Source organism: Martes martes (assembly GCF_963455335.1).
Source record: "Martes martes genome assembly, chromosome: 2".
Lineage (NCBI taxonomy): Eukaryota > Metazoa > Chordata > Mammalia > Carnivora > Mustelidae > Martes > Martes martes.
The window spans coordinates 100,029,767-100,046,525 of NC_137889.1; the positions used below are offsets into that span (position 1 = coordinate 100,029,767).

Here is a 16,759-nt window from a genome sequence, read left to right on the forward strand (position 1 = left end):
GAAAATTATTTGAAAATAATTGAAATTGAAAAATGAAAGAACATAAAGGGAGAAAAGTGAGAGAAAAAACAAGAAACAAACTCAAGTATAGAAAATAAATTGATGGTTACCCAAGTGCAGGTGGGTGTGGGAATGGGTGAAATAGGTGATGTGGATTAAAGAGTACACTAATCATGATGAAAGGAAAAAAAAAAAAAAAGACGTACATTATTCTTAGCTCCAAGCATGGCAACAAATAAATTATTATTAATGCTAAAAGAACAAATAAGAAATCTGGGACTTGTTAACATGATACATAGCTCTGAAGATTAGAGCAAAGCAAAACAAATGTGCTCAGTCTTGAATCAAAGGTTTCAGTCATCTTTTGGGCTCATTTCTCAGGTATTTGGATATCTGTAAGTTATAAACAAGATAGCAAACAAAATCCACAATGTGAGTCTTTCTGGTGAAATGGTCTTTGAAAATATTTAACCATATTTTTGGCTATAGTCTTCATCAAAAGGATTTCTGTTACCAGGCGGAATAGAGCTTAATGTTAAGATGAAATTGTATTCCCTTTTCATAATTATAATCTTATTGAATTGTTATGAAACAGAAATGTGTGCAGAGATATGTTACCAAATAAATGATCCCAGTTCCTCTATCTAAACAGGGAGTTCTCTGTAGGAAATTATTCTGCATGATTTTGAGAACATACGTTATTCTTATAGAATTTCTACACAAAAAGTATATGGTTAATTAAATTTGGAATGCTGTAGGGTTGTAACAGTTTCAGGATCCACTGACTTGGAATTTTTTGATATTTTAATCACGGCATACCTGAGTCTTACTGTGTTTTTAAAAAGTGGTGCCTGATGAGGGAGCAGAAGGCTGGCTGAGGACAAAGCAAAAGCTGGCACCTTGCACCCCCTCTCCATCCACTCTCCTGGGTAATATGTGTGACATTCCTCAGGCACCCCTGGCTGCCCTAAAAGAAAAACAAATAGTTAACTTGCAGAGATCACAATCCTGCAAGACAGGAGTCTCCCTTGGTCTACAAATGTCCTAGAGATTTACAACAAAGAAGCTATCTTATCAATAGCCCAACTTCCAGAGACAAATAACTCAGTTCCTCAAGCTCTAATGTCGCCCTCCCCTCCATAAAACTGAAGAAGGCTGAGGCAGAAGGAAATGTAAATAAAGTTAAATTTCTTCTAAACCTAAAACTCACTGACAAGGATGTTTGATATGTGACATTCCACCAGGAAACTCCCAATTGTCTTCATGTTAGTACCTCATTAGAGGGAAAAACAGCCTTGGCTTGACAAATACCAGGCCTCCAGTATCCTGACAGTCTTCTTTACTGTGACAGCCCTTCTTAACATCCCCTTTGTCCTCACCTACGCAACTCATTTACCCCAGGTTCAAGGAAGGCTGACCAAAGGTTTCAAACACAACACACCATACCAAAGATCAATCAGGAATAGGATAGCTTAATGTTGTAATAAATCATGTCAGAAAAAAAACGGGAACATAGGGCTAGCAGTCGTGGCCCAATCACCTACTGCCAAGTCCACCCCTACTCTGCCTTTAAAAACTCTGACTGTAATCTGGTTCCGGGTCCAAGTCCCTACTCCACTGTCGGGTATACTTGGGCCCAAGCTTAAGCTTGTCAAATAAACCCTCGTGTGATTGCATCGGTGTTGGCTCCTTGGTGGTCTCTTGGACACAAAAACTTGGGCATGACAGTGCCGATCCGGACACATGGGTGACTCAGTCGGTTAAGTGGCTGCCTTTGGCGCAGGTCATGATCCCAGGGTCCTGGGATTGAGTCCCACATAGGACTCCTTGCTCAGCAGGGAGCCTGCTTTCTTTCTCCCTCTCCCTCTGTCTGCTGCTCCCCCTGCTTGTGTTCTCTCTCTACCTATCAAATAAATAACAAATAAAATCTTTTGGAAAAAAAAGTGGGGTGCCTGGGTGGCTCAGTGGGTTAAAGCCTCTGCCTTAGGCTCAGGTCATGGTCCCAGGGTCTGGGATCGAGCCCCGCATCGGGCTCTCTGCTCCGTGGAGAGCCTGCTTTCTCCTCTCTCTCTCTGCCTGCCTCTCTGCCTTCTCGTGATCTCTGTCTGTCAAATAAATAAATAAAATCTTAAAAAAAAAAAAAAAGTACTGCCGATCACGTCCTTCAGTTTTTTGAAGATTTACTTGCCCAGAACTCAACAAACCACTCTCTGAGTTAGAAAAGAAATTCTATCATTATAGAGCCTACATCTTCCTTCGGGGGAAGTCTTATTCATCATATGAAAACCCAAGAAAAACTAGGAGAGCTCAGTGTTGAGTTGCTATTGAGAAAGTTTCAGAAAAGAAAAAGAAGCGTGCCAGAAAGCTTAATCTCATCACTGATTCTTATATGTAAAAAACAGTAAGAAGAGAAAGAGCAGTAAGAAAAAGCTGAAATGAAAAGGCAAAAATGGATGTTCTACTCCAATATAATATATTCTATGAAAACAGGAAATAGAAGAAAATCCAGGCAAAAGGAAACAAAAGATTGAGGTAATAGAATTGACAAACGTGGAAAGGTAGTTGGAAATGGAAGAAACATTTATAATGTCCATTCTTAAAAAAAAAAAAATGTCCATTCTTTTTCTTTATTTCTTAAAACAAACATTTACTGAGCACCTATTGTATGCCAGCCATTGTACTAGAAAGTGGGGATAAAGATGAGTAAGAGGCAGGGTCCTCGCTCCAGTGGGACTTCAATGAGGGGGAAGGGTAATAACCAAGTAAGCAGATAAACAAAGAAAATATAGCCTTTGTTAATTACTGTGAGGGAAAAAAATACAGGAAGAAGGAATAGTTGGAGGAACCTACTTTAGATAGAGTGGTGAGCAAAGGTGTTACTGAAGAAGGGACTTTTATACTGAGATTGAAAGAATAACAGTGACTAACAGAAATTCTTTGTTTCAGGTGTAAGGAACAGCAGCAGAGCAAAAACACCCAGACAGAAGGAGTTTGCATGATTAAGAACTAGTAGAAGGCAGCTGTGGTTGCCACAAACTGAGGCTAGATTGCGGGGGTGGGGGGGGGAGGGAGGAGATAAGGATGAAAACCTTATGGTGAGAAACTTGGATTGGGTTCCAAAAGTAACAGGAGGCCAGTAAAAATTTTAAGCAAGGGAGTCAGAGAGTCTCCTTTGTTTTTTAAAGATCTCCTTGGGTGATCTTGGTGAGAGTGCAAACTGGTGCAGCCACTGTCGCTGACGGTATGGATATTCCTCAAAAAATTTTAAATAGAATTACCTAATGATCCAGTAATTCCACTACTGGGTATTTATCAAAAGAAAACAAAAACACTAATTCAAGGGAATACGTGCATCCCTATGTTCATTATAGTATTATTTATAATAGTCAAACTGTGGAAGCAACTCAAGTGTCCATTGATAGATGCATGGATAAGGAACTGGTTTCTATATACAATGGAATATCACTCAGCCAAGGGAATGAAATCTTGCCTTTACAATAACATGGAGGGATCTAGAGGGTATAGTGCTAAGCAAAATAAGTTCGAGAAAGACAAATACCGTATTATGGAATTGAAGAAACTCTTATGTGGAATTTAAGAAATGAACCAAATGAACAAAGAAGAAAAAGATTTAGACTTTTTAAATATATAAAGAAGGGGTGCCTGGGTGGTGTAGTCACTTGAGTGTCCACCTTTTGGTTTCAGCTCAGGTTGGTTTCAGGGTTGTAGGATGGAGCCCCATGTCCGCTGACTCTGCTCTCAGCACAAATCTGCTTGAGATTCTCATTCTCTCTCTGCCCCTCCCACTTGTGCTCTCTCTAAAATCAATCAATCAATCAATCAATCAATCAAACTGGTGACCAGAGGGAAGGTGAGTGAGTGAAATAGATGAAAGGGATTAAGAATACAATTATCCATGGACATTGGAGAAGGTATGTGCTATGAAGTATGTAAACCTGGCGATTCACAGACCTGTACCCCTGGGGCTAATAACACATTATATATTAATAAAAAATTTTAAAAAATTTAAAAAAGAATACAATTATCCTGGTGAGCACTGAATACTGTACAGAATCGTTGAATTACTATATATACCTGAAATTAATATAACACTGTATGTTAACTACTCTCTTTGGCAGTGTATGTACTATAACACTGTGTTATTTATACTGGTATTTAAAGAACACAAAATCAGAATAAAAGCCCTGTGTTCTACAGGATGTGATAAAGCAAACAATCCAAATTTTATGGTGTCTCTTGAAAATAATATATTTATGCTTCTTTCCCTGCATTGTTCTTTGTTCCCTTATTCCACCAATCAATGAAGCCAAAACAGAAGGCTTTTCATGTAGGGGCGCCTAAGTGCCTCAGTCAGTACGTAGATCAATAATCTTGTGTAGAGGTAAGTGCTATGAAACCCGGTGTTGGGGTAGCACTTGAGGATGAAGTGTTTGATACTGTGTCAGGGAAGGCTTCTTTGTAGATGGTAACTACACGGAGACCTGACTGACCAGAAGGAGGCAGCACTGCAGCATACTGGGAGGAAAGCATTCTAGGCAAAAAGTTTTCCCTGGATAATTGGTTACTTCAGTTTTCTATTTCTTGAGTCAACTTTAAATAATTTCTGTTTTCTCAGAAAATAATTTTTCATCAAGAATTACAAACAAGTGCTCAGATCCTTCATAGATAATGACAGGTTCCTCCACCAGGTAACTCACTAAGACTTGCTAAAGCCATAGCTAAGGGAGAAGGACATTTAGAATGGATGGAGAAGAGGGACACAGTGAGCGGTAGTTGCAGCCCTGAGATGGGGCCTCTGGTCATCCAACTGTCATCTCTTTTCTTAATTTCTCCTCAAGAAGAAAGACGTGGGAACCACGGAGGAGGTGCTTCTGATCATGCAAAGAGAAATAGATATGGTGCAAGGGGTCGACTAGGTGGCTGTGGAGGTGAATTTTCAGATCACCTCAAGAGAACCTGCTGTGGGAAGCGTAGTAGATGGAAGGCCTCCGGCTGCCACCCCAACGAATGCTGACATACACTCCCCTCTAGACATTCTGCTTTTAATCTTGGTAAGAGAGTCTGATTCCATTTTTCATGTTTGGCTGCTGACTGCTTTTAAGCCCTTACCCATCTGTTTTCCCTTCTTGCCCCACATATTATCAGAAATGCTGCACACTCTCTCCTTTGGTGATGGGGGAAGGTTCAGACCACATGTCCTGGTCTGCCCTTATCTTGACCCACCCCTTAATCCCAATAAAGGTCAAAGCCAGTCAAAAATGTGTTCTCTCAAGCCATTGTTGATCCTGCTTGAAAGCATGCCTGCTCTCCCCGGGAAGCCTCATTATGTTAATAATAAATCTTTTCTTTCTTTCTTTTTTTTTTTTAATTTTTTATTAGAGAGAGCAGGAGAAGTGGAGAATCAGAGGGAGAAGCAGACTCCCTGCTGAACAGGGAGCCTGATGCGGGACTCAATCCTGGGACTCGAGGATCACGACCTGAGCCGAAGGCAGTCACTTAACCAACTAAGCCACCCAGGTGCCCCAGTAATAAATCTTTTCATACCTTATGGACATTGGGGCAGGTACGTGCTATGGTGAGTGCTGTGAAGTGTGTAAACCTGGCGATTCACAGACCTGTACCCCTGGGGCTAATAATATATTATATATTAATAAAAAATAAAAAAATTAAAAAAAATTCCTTTCATACCTTCTGGGCATACATGTGACATCATCTGTCCATACTTGATGGGATTTTGGGCAAGAAGTCCATCTCATCTCAATAAGGTGTGTAACAACAGCAGTTCTGCAGCAAGCAACATTTCTCAGCAATGGCCACCACCACTGGGAGATCTTTTCTTGCTTTGGCTTGCTGATTTGTTCTGCTGCCAGCGTGTGAGTACATGCTTTGAGCTGCTGCTTGCTTCCTAGCATGCTTTTTGAACTATGCTGGCAAGCTTATACTTTGAGTTACTGCCTAGTGTTGCATTTGCTGAGTCCTATGGAGTCTCTGTCATAGATTTAACTGTCCTAAGTCAGAAGCTTTGATAACTTCCATTTGGGGAGAGGATATGAAATTGGAGTCCTCCTTAACTTGGCCCTGAATTGTGCATCTTGGCCCAGACCTACCTGTATATCTCAGATTGAATCATGCATTTCAATTCCAGGATAAGCCATGGCAGATGCTAGGATCAGGGAAATGATTCTTATTCTGTGATGATGACTGTGTATCTCAGCCAGGTGTTGATGCCATTGTGTAGAGAACTCAGGAGAAAGACTGATGCTCTGTTCAATGTACAGGTCATTTGGGTGGTTGCTTATGTGGAGGAAGAATAGTCACTGTGTGGTATGTGAGGTCCACACTCCTAAAACAGATTACTCACTAAGACCCTATGTGGTGGCTGTTGCTTACTCCTCTGTCCTTAACAAAGATCCTGTTTCTCAGGGTTATAGGGAAGGATACTCATGGCTTAGCCAAGGTGTCAGCTGAACCTTAAGTCAGGGTGTCTTTAACCCCTACAGAGCAGCCATTGTAATGAGCAAGGCCCCTAACCCTAATAATGCAGATTTGAGACTCTAGAGGAAGAAACCTATAAATATCAACAGAATATAGAGAACTCCTTCAAAGTATAGCCAATCACTACCAAAAAAAGACATCTACAATTTGACCTGATTAGAAATCTAAAATTCCTAAAAAGTTTATACAACAGGAAATAATACCAAAAAGTTTTTGTGCTGAGATGCACCAGATGGCAAACTTTTCTGAACTTAATACTAAAGCTCAAGGTGGATTGTACTGAATTTAAACAAGGTTCCCTATTCACGGGGATCTCACTAAATTGAAATAAAACACACCCTATACTCTTAGGGGAGTTGGCAAATATAAAACAGATGAAAGTTAAGTATTTTTCACTTTAACTATCAGAGTTTTGTCTTGTGTAATTTCCCATGGTTATATAGCTCCTTGTCCTCAAATATCTCTTGGGTATGGAGGTATCAGGCATAGACACTCTGGCCTAACAAGTAATAAATTAAATTAAATTAAGTTAAATCTTTGGTACTTAAAATTGCCCTGAAAAAATAACCTTTTATACCCCTACTTGAAATACTTAATATGGCACAATATAAATTAGAACAGGGCTTTTAAGGATTGAAACCCATTATAAAAGACCTATGTAGAGAAAGGATGATTATTCCCACTATTTCTATATTTAATAGTTCCATTTGGCCTACTCTCAAACCTGGCAGGAATGAATAGGTTTTCATGGCAGATTACTACAACCTGAATGCTGTGGGCATACCCATTAAGGTCCCTGTACCAATATCATTGAAATTAAAGACTACATGCAATTAGTAACTGGAAAATATTTTGGTCTTATAGATTTGACTAGTGCATTCTGTTCCATGCATTTCAACAGCCCTTTAGTTGTGGTTTACCTTCCCCTTTGAAGGGACACAATATCCCTTTACTAGCCTTGAGCTGTCTATTCTATCTTTAATAGTCCTGCCATTGCTCACAATCCCTGTAGGTAAATCCCTTTTTTTTTTTTTTTAAAGATTTTATTTGAGAAAGAGAGAAAGAGAGTACAAGCAGGGAGAGAAGCAGGGAGAGAAGCAGAGGAAGAGGGAAAAGCAGATTCCTCGCTGAGCAGGAAACCCTATGCAGGACTCCATGCTAGGACCCTGGGATCATGACCTAAGCTGAAGGCAGATTCTTATCTGACTGAACCACCCAGGTGCCCCCCTGCAAATTCTTACCTACATCCACCTTTCTCTAAGAACATGGGTATGGTATTACATTAATGACATTCTCCTCTGAGATTCATTTGAGATACTCATTAAGGATATCCAAATATTCACCAATTTGCACACAAAGAGGAATGGGTCATTGCCCCACACATAGTAACAGACCCCACCACTTCAGTAACATTTTTGGGTGTTATTTGATCAGTCAAGGGCCTCTCCATTCCTCATACTGTCAAGAAAGAGTTACCCTTTCAGCACCCATAATGTCAAAACAAGCTGAACATCTTTTAGGCCATTTTGGACTTTAGAGGCAATATATTCCTCATTCACAAGTTTTGTTTAAGCTAATTTACACTGTTACTTGAAAAATCAGCCCACTTTGAATAGGACCCTCCATAGCAAAGCTCTAGAATCTGTTTAAATTGTAGTACAAAAGGCATTTCCATCAATACCCAATAAGATTCCTTCTGCAGAGGCCTTAACAACCTCCTTTCTTGCCTCCTGGAGTCTCTGGTCTGCCTGTGATGGCCATAAATTGTCCACCTCCATGACCAGCCTCAAGCTGCAGGCCACACAATATACCGTAATGGTTTACGTAATAGTGTCTTTTGATACAAGAGACTGCCCTCTTAAATCCCATACTGTATGCCATTAGAGTGATAACTGCTAGACACATACTGTTTTCTTTTGGGAAATTTTTAGAGGCCCTGAGTCTATGACCTTCCATACCAAATTGCCTATTAAGCCTGTGTCATGAAAGCAGTACCCTACAAGCATGGCATGACCTCTAAATCCTCCTTGCTAAAATGAAAATGGGCATTATGCAGGATAGGGCCAGATCTGGGTCCTCTGACATATGCCACCTGCAAGAGGGGGTGGCCTTCTATCCTTAGTCCCTTGACAAATGCCATGGTGATGGGGGAATTCATCCATCTCCTGGACCCCTTGGCTACATGGGGAGCCCCTAGGAATCAACTGAACGAACAGCAAAAGGAGTTTGTTCATTTTGCAGATGGCTGTGCCACCATCACACATACAGCTCCAAGGAGAGTTGTTGATTTTCATTTCGTACACTGAACATCCCTATAAAGGGTCAGCACAATTGGCTGAACTTCAGATTGTCATCTTTGTAACAGAGGATGTCCTGGGTAGCAGTTGGCTCCATATGCACTTTCTTACAGATTTGCATGCTCTTGTCAATGATGTGACCATCTGGCCTGACTAATGGCAGCAACTATTCCTTATCCAAGATTGCTTCCTCTGAGGAAAAGGACTGTGAGAATTTCCTGCCTCACAGATGTGCAAAAATATAAATCAAGGCCCCATATGAATGTATACATGCAAAAGCCATAATGAAGGACTTATTCAGACATTCCCTATCACCCAGGTTTACAGACATTATTGGTAGTAACCAAATCACTGATTTCTCTTCTTATAATACACAATATTAGACTCTTGAAGATGTCAGTCAGTAGAAATTTTACCTCTCTTACCAGCCTCAGACTTTCTGGTCATGTAGGATTCCATAATGACTTAAGTTCAAATTCAACTAGATTAAACGAACAGAAGCCCTATGGAACTCTTACACTAGCCTCATGCCTTAACCACAATAAAAGCCAAAGATAATCACCACAACTTGCTCTCTTGTGTCATTTTTGGTTCTGGTTGAGAGTCTGCTCTCTTCCTGCCAGAAAACCTCATTATATGAGTAATAAAATTTTTCAGTTTCTCTTTGGTGTATGGCGTCATTAGGTCTCATCATTTTACCTATTAATTAAGATATGGACAAAAATAACCAGTTAAAATTGGGCTACTTTTCCATTTTTAGTCAACATTTTAATTTTTGTATGGGTTGCTGCACACTTTGCTAGTTAATCTGAAGGGAAGAGTGACATTTTGACATATGTATATACCTATATACCTATATTTTGGATACTAAAACCCTTTATCGGATATGTCATTTGCAAATATCTTCTCCCATTCTGTAGGTTGCTTTTGAGTTTTGTTGATTGTTTCTTCCATTGTGCAGAGGCTTTTTATTTTGCTGTAGTCTTGATAGTTTATTTTTGCTTTTCTTTCCCTTGCCTCAGGAGACATATCTAGAAAGAAGTTGTTATGGCCTATGTCGAAGAATTTATTGCCTGTATTCTCCTCTAGGATTTTTATGGTTTCAGGTGTCACATTCAGGATTTTAATCCATTTTGAATTTGCTTTTGTGTGTTGTGTAAGGAAGTGGTCCAGTTTCATTCTTTTACATGTTGCTGTCCTGTTTTCTAATACCGTTTGTTGAAGAGACTTTTTCCGATTGGATTTTTTTTTCCTTCTTTGTCAAAGATTAATTGACCATATAATTGTGGATTTATTTCTTGATTTTCTATTCTGTTCTGTTGATTTATGTGTCTGTTTTTGTGCTAGTACCTGTACTGTTTTAATCATTACAGCATTGTAATGTAGCTTGAAGTCCAGAATTGTGGTGGCTACAGCTTTGCTTCTCTTTTTCAAGATTGCTTTGGCTATTTGGGGTCTTCTTTGGTTCCACAGAAATTTGAAAATTGTTTGTTCTAGCTCTGTGAAAAATGCTGTTGGTATTTTGATAGGGATTTCATTAAATATGTAGACTCCTCTGGGCAGTATAGACATTTTAACAATATTTATTCTTCCAATCCGTGACCATGGGATATCTTTCCATTTTTTTGTGTGTGCCATCTTCAGTTTCTTCTATCAGTGTTTTATAGTTTTCAGAGTACAGATTTTTTTTTGACTCTTTGGTTAAGCTTATTCCTAGGTATTTTGTTGTTTTTGGTGTAATAATAAGTGAGTTTATTTTCTTTATTTCACCTTCTCCTGCTTCATTATTAGTTTATAGGGATGCAACAGATTTCTGTACATTGATTTTGTATCCATTACTGAATTAATTTATCAGTTCTAGTAGTTATTTTTTTGTGACATCTTTAGGGTTTTTTAATATATAGTGTCATGTCATTTGCAAATAGTGAGAGTTTTACTTCTTCCTTACCAGTTTGGATGTCTTTTATATCTTTTTGTTGTTCACTGCTGTGGCTAGGACTTCCAGTACTATGTTGAATAGAAGGGGTGAGAGTGGACATCCTTGTCTTATTCCTGACCTTAGGGGAAAAGATCTCAGTTTTTTATCATTGAGTATGATGTTGGCTGTGAATTCTTCATGTAAAGCCTTTATTAGGGTTAGGTATGTTCCCTCTAGACCTGAATTGCAGGGTGTTGTTGTTGTTGTTTTTGTACTGAATGGATGTACCTTGTGAAATGCTTTTTCTGCATCTAGTGAAATGATCATATGGTTTTATGCTTTTTTGTATTGATGTGATATATCATGTTGATTATGTTTTGAATGTTGACCCACCCTTGCATCCCAGAAGTAAGTCCCACTATACTCTCTAGCTCTATCCATGTTGTTGCAAATGGCTAGTTTCATTCTTTTTTTACAACTGAATAATGTGTGTATGTGTGTGTGTGTGTCTGTGTGTGTGTGTATGTGTAATCTTCCTTATCCATCCACCTGTTGATGGACATTTGCCTCAGCCATCTTTCAGAGCTTTAAAACTTCTGAAGGGATAGATCTCACTTTTGGTGTCAAGGGGTATCTCATCTTCTTAAGTTCACCATTCTCAGTGAATATATATTTGAGACAATTTGTAAAAGTCTCTTCAGTGAACAACCTCTCCTCTCTCAGAGACCTTAGTTGAGATTGTGGGGTTGTCCCTTCTCTAGCTGGCTTCTCTTGATCTCACACCATGAAGAACACAGGTAAAGCTAAGCCTCAAATTAGCCATCACATTAGGTAGAATAAACCTCAGAGTAACTTTGTAGTATTAGAAAAGCAGTGATAGAAAAATAATGCCAAATGCCCTTCTACAAGCCCTTCTGTTTTCTCCCCTTAGTATATTGGGAGGTACAAAACCACCAAGTTTTCCTCTGGAGTTAGGCTTGGAGATTCCTCCAAGGTTTGCAAGAGATCCCTCCTTGGAAATGGATATGAAAGCAATGCACATACGATGCACACATACAGTGTACATACACAATGCACATACACATACACATTTACATAGAGCTCTGGTCAGCCTTTCACTCAGGAGAAAAGCTAAGAAAAACATCTACCTATAATTAGCGTAGTCATTCATTCTTGAACTAGAATGCACTGCACATAAAATACATAACTAGCAGCATATATATACACAATGGAGTATTATGCAGCTATTAAGAAGAATGAAATCTTTCCATTTACAACATGCATGGATCTAGAGGGTATTATGCTAATAAAATAAGTCAGTTACAGAAAGACAAATACCATATGATTTCACTTATATGTGGAGTTTAAAAAACAAAACAAATGAACAAAGAAAAAAAAGAAACAAACCAAGAAACAGACTCTTAACTATAGAGAACAGACAAACTATAGAGAACAAACTGTGGGGGTGGGTGGGTGAAATAGGTGAAGGGAATTAAGACTACACTTCTCTTGATGAGCACTGAGTAATGTATAGAACTGTTGCATCACTATATTGTACACCTGAAACTAATATAATACTATATGTTAATTATACTGGAATTAAATAAATAAACATCTTTTAAAAATACATATCTAGCAGTATCATTTTCAAGGAACAATAATACAAACACAAAAAAAAGGTACAGCAAACAGAAGAAGACTGAGTTTTTAATAACCTAATGTATGTGCTTAGAGAGGATACAGATGGTATTAATTTTTTGAAACAGGAGGATGCTATGAAAAGGGAACAAAGAAGAAAGCATTCTTGGAAAGTTAAAACATGACTTCTAAAATTACAAAATAATAACAATTATGATGGCAATGAAAATCCTTGAAAATCATCTAATAAAGGGGGAAAAAAACAAACAAAGCCCCTAGAAATTATGACAGGAAAAAAATTAAGGGGAGCAACAAGGATATTAGGCAACTAATTGTAATTTTAAAGAGAGAAGAAACAAAAAGTCCAAAAATTATAAAGAAATAGAGTATTTCTCAGATCCGAAGGTATAGAATACTTAAAAAAAAGAAACCTCATAAAGTATTCAAAACGGTTAACAATTTGTATATAGAATGAAAGTGGTGAGAGTGGACATCCTTGCCTTGTTCCTGACCTTAAGGAAAAAGTGCTCAGTTTTTCCCCATTGAGTATGATGTTAGCTGTAGGCTTTTCATATATGGCCTTTATTATTTTGAGATTTATTCCCTCTAAAGCTATTGTGTTGAGGGTTTTTTTAAAAAATCATGAATGGATGTTGTACTTTGTCAAAAGCTTTTTCTATATCTATTTCTGCATCTCTTGAAATGATCATGTGGTTTTTATTCTTTCTGTTATTGATGTGATATAGCACATTGATTGATTTGTGAATATTGAACCATCTTCACATCCTAGGAATAAATCCCACTTGATTGTGGTGAATGATTTTTTTGTTGGATTCTGTTCGCTAATATTTTGTTGTGGAGTTTTGCACTTATATTCATCAGAGGTACTGGCCTATAGTTCTCTTCTCTGTGTGGTATCTTTATCTAGTTTTGATATTAGAGTAATGCTGGCCTCATAGAATGAATTAGGAAGTTTTCTTCCTGTTCTATTTTTTGGAAAATTTTGAAAAGAACAAGTATTAACTTTTCTTTAAGTATTTGGTAGAGGGGTGTCTGGATGGTGCAGTTGGTTGGGCATCCAACTCTTGGTTTTGGCTTAGCTTGTGATCCCAGGGTTGCGAGATCCAGCGCTGCTTCCAGCTCTGGACTTTGGGCTCAAAGGGAATCTGCTTAAGATTCTCTCTGTTGGGGCTCCTGGGTGGCTTAGTTGGTTAAGCTACCGCCTTTGGCTCAGGTCGTGATCCCAGAGTCCTGGGATCTAGTCCCGCATTGGGCTCCCAGCTCTGTGGGGAGTCTGCTTCTCCCTTTCTTCTTCCTCTCATGCTCTTTCTCACTCTCTCTCTCTCTCAAATGAGTAAATAAAATCTTAAAAAAAAAAAGTTTCTGTTTTTCCCTCTCCCTCTGCCTTCCCCCATCGCATGCTGTCTCTCTCAAATAAATAAATCTTTAAAAAATTTGGTAGAATTCATCTGTGAAGCCGTCTGGTTCTGGACTTTTTTGTTGGCCATTTTTTGATTACTGATTAAATTTGATTTCTGGTAATGGGTGTCTCTTCAAATTTTCTATTTCTACCTCTTTCAGTTTTTGTAGGTTATATGTTTCTAGGAACATACTCATTTCTTCTAGAGGCCCAATTTGTTGGCATACAATTTTTCATAATATTCTCTTAAAATCTTTTGTATTTTTGTGGTCAGTCATTTCTTCTCTTTCTTTTCTGATTTTATTTGAGTTTTTTTTCCTCTTTCATGAGTCTGTGAGAGGTTTATCAATTTTGTCAATTTCAAAGAACTGGCTTCTAGTTTCTTGAGCTATTCTATTTTTTTTTAAATTTCTGTATCACTTATTTCTGCTCTAATCTTTATTATTTCCTTCCATATGCTGGTTTTGAGTTTTGTTTGTTCTTTTCTAGCTCCTCTAGGTTAGGTTTTTTTTTTTTTAATAAAATAAACTTTTCATTGACATGTAAGAAACATACAGAAAAACTCACAAACCCTTAGTATGCAGCTTGAAGAATTATCACCAAGTGAACACTTTCATAGAATCATCCAGGGCAAGCAGTCAAACACTTCATTAACATCTCAAGGGCCCACCTTGCACACTTTCTCAACCACTAACTTCTGCCTAAAGATAACCAGTATATTGATACCTAATCATAAATGAGTTTCATCTGTTTTTTAAATTTTTAAAAATATACTATATATTCTTTTATATCTGGGTTCTTTTGTTTAACATCAGTTTGCGAGATTCATTAAAGTAATTGTTCCAGTGTAGTTCATTTATTTTCCTTCCTGTACAGTCCTCTGTTCTATAAATATACCATAATTAATTTGTCTGTTCTACAACTGATAAACATTTGGGCTGTTACTAGATTGAAAATACCATGGGTAATGCTACTTTGGGAACATGCTATTGCCTACCTTTTGGCACATATACCTCTTAAAGTTTCTGTCCTAGAGTCTGTCATTTCAATGCTTTAATTAATATCATCAAATCCATGAATCACATTAGTACATTAGCAAAGTCAAGATTCAAAAAGCTGTTAATGTGTTGCAATAATTGGCCCGAACTAATGAAGTTAAATGTAACAGGGATAAATGTAAAGCTTTACATTTAGCTTTAATGAACATAAAGATTACCTTGTTTATTTGAGGTTTTCCTTGCTTCTTGAGGTAGGCCTGTACTGCTACCAAGTTCCATCTCAGAACCACTGTTGCTGTATCCCAAAGATTTTCAACCATCTGTTTTCATTTTCGTTTCCATCTAATTTTTTACTTCTTCTTCGATTTTCTGGTTGACCCATTCATTGTTTAGTAGAATCTTATTTAACCTTTATATATTTGTGGTCTTTCCAGATTTTTTTTCTTGTGATCGATTTCTAGTTTGATAGCACTGTGTCAGAAAAGATGCATGATGTGACTTTGATCTCTATATTTTTTAAGACTTGTTTTGTGGCCTAATATGTGATTTATTTTGGAGAACGATCCATTTGCACTTGAAATGAATTTGTATTCTGCTCTTTTAGAATGGAATATTCTGTATATACCTGTTGAATCCATCTGGCCTAGACTGTAATTCAAATTCACTCTTTCCTTGTTGATTTTCTATTGGGATGATCTGTCCATTGATGTTAAGTATGGTGTTAAGTTCCCCTACTCTTTTTGTGTTTTTATCATTTAGTTCCTTTTTGTTTGTTCTTAACAGTTTTATGTATTTGGGTGCTCCCATGTTTGGTGCATACATATTTATAGTTGTTATATCTTCTTGGATTGTCTCCTTTATGATTATATTGTGTCCTTCTTTGTCTCTTGTTACAGTCTATTTTTATCCTGTATAAGTATTGCTACCCTGGCTTTTTTTTGACATCCATTTGCATGAAACATTTCTCCATTCCCTCACTTTCAATCTGCATGTGTCTTTAGGTCTGAACTGAGTCTCTTGTTGGCAGCATATAGATGGCTCTTGCTTTTTTATCCATTCGGTCACCCTATATCTTTCGATTGAAGCATTTATTCCATTTACATTGAAGTAATTATTAATAGGTATGTGTTTATTGCCATTTTGTTACTTGCTTTGTGGTTGTTTTTGTATTTCTTCTCTTATCCTTTCATCTCTCGCTCTCTTCTCAGTTTGCTGGCTTTCTTAGGGATATACTTGGATTTCTTTCTCTCTCTCTCTTTCTCTCTCTCTCTCTCTCTCTTTTGCATACCTGTTACCAGTTTTTGATTTGTTACCATTATGTTTGTATATAACATCTTCTGCATATGGCCATCTATATTGAGTTGATGTTTGCTTACATATGAACCCATTCTTTACTCCCCCTCCCCACCATGTTTTAGGTATATGGTGTCATACTTTATACCCTTTTATTCTGTGATTTCCTTGACTGATTTTTGCAGATATGCTTATTTATATTTACTGCTTTTGTGTTTCTTACTTTTTTTAAAATGTTCCTTGTGGTTTCCTTTCCACTCAATGAGTTCATTTTAACATTTGGTAGGACTGGTTTAGTGGTCATGAACTCCTTTAGTTTTTGTTTGTCTCAGACACTCTTTATCTTTCCTTCTATTCTGAGTGATAGTCTTGCTGGATAGAATACTCTTGGTTGCAGGTTTTTGTCTTTCAGCACTATGAATATATTGTGCCTCTCTCTTCTGTCCAGCAAAATTTCTGCTGAAAAATCTGCTGATAGCCTTTGGGGTTTCCCATGTTTGTAACTGTCTCTTCACTTGTTGATTTTAAAATTCTCTCTTTATCTCTACTCCTTGCCATTTTAATTACTGTGTGTCTTGGTGTGGATGTCTTTGGGTTGATTTTGTTGGGGGAATCTCTATAACTTCTGCATCTGGATATCTATTTCCTTCCTCAGATTTGGGAAGCTTTCAGCTATTAT

At 37.7% G+C, this 16,759-nt stretch overlaps 1 long non-coding RNA gene across 2 annotated transcripts in view; it reads left to right on the plus strand.

Moving 5' to 3' along the window:
- LOC308338146 overlaps positions 1 to 16,759 on the plus strand; it is a 78,219-nt gene that overhangs the window by 56,721 nt on the left and 4,739 nt on the right. Inside the window, exons 3-4 of one of the 2 annotated variants that reach the window (XR_013966385.1) lie at positions 4,860 to 5,072; positions 5,401 to 5,596. This is a non-coding gene — a long non-coding RNA (uncharacterized lncRNA). The remainder of the gene's footprint in view (positions 1 to 4,859; positions 5,073 to 5,400; positions 5,597 to 16,759) is intronic. The other variant, XR_013966386.1, reaches the window with a different exon arrangement.